The sequence below is a fragment of the Cariama cristata genome, unplaced genomic scaffold (genome assembly GCF_000690535.1).
Source record: "Cariama cristata isolate BGI_N322 unplaced genomic scaffold, ASM69053v1 scaffold4550, whole genome shotgun sequence".
NCBI classification, from domain to species: domain Eukaryota; kingdom Metazoa; phylum Chordata; class Aves; order Cariamiformes; family Cariamidae; genus Cariama; species Cariama cristata.
Genome location: NW_009595112.1, coordinates 7805 through 8691, shown reverse-complemented (window position 1 = coordinate 8691; position 887 = coordinate 7805).

Below are 887 nucleotides of genomic sequence, written 5' to 3'. Positions count from 1 at the left end.
GCCGATCCGTGGCCTCGGCTGCGGCACCGGCGGCTCACTCATTTCACGGAGCAAACAGAACTTACGGGATCTAAACCATCTCAATTCAGAGAGGCAGATTTAGAGGGATTTCACTCAAGTGAAACACTACGAGCTCTCTGAACTCTTAAAGCTGCATTTTCTCCCATTCAGCTCTGCGGACCCCAGACCACGAGATCTGGAGTCGCTTTCCTGAAACGGGGTTGGAAACAGAAGATTTGCCCAAGGAAGCACCCAGCAAAATTTGGGCCATTCTCCCTTACCTTCCCCTGCAGAAGAAAAAGATGCTCGCAGTGCTCTACACAAGGTCCAGGTGACTACGAGAGGCGGATTCCAGTCATCTTGTGACTATCTCACTACACGAGTCTCCATTTACAGAGGGTAAGGGAGCACCGAAATTCACAGGGACACATAAAACTGGCAGGCATTAGTCAGGCTGCATCACGGGAAACCATGTGCTAATTTAAATGAAAGCTATTGCAATGATTAACGTGTTTCTGAAAACCTGTGCGCAGAGCCTGCTGTAACTGTGCAGGCAGAGGGCATTTGGGGATTTTGTGTATTGCTTGCAGAGTACAATTATTTTTTTTTTCTCCTCCCTTTTTCCAAGCTTCCTGCAAGCACGCAGCGGGACAGCAATCCTGGGAGGAGCCGCTGTCATTAAATGCGGCTCAGGTACCACTGACTTTTTCCAACTTGGCCAGGCTGGCTGCTCTTGGGAAAGCACAGGCTATGAATTCCTAATCACTGCTGTAATTAAAGCCAGAGAGGATGCCAAGCCAGCCTCTGCCGGGCACCTCCGCAAAGTTTGCTTGGATGGGCCCAGAAGACGAGGAGTTGGGTGAACCTTCAGTTCCCACTGTAAGGCC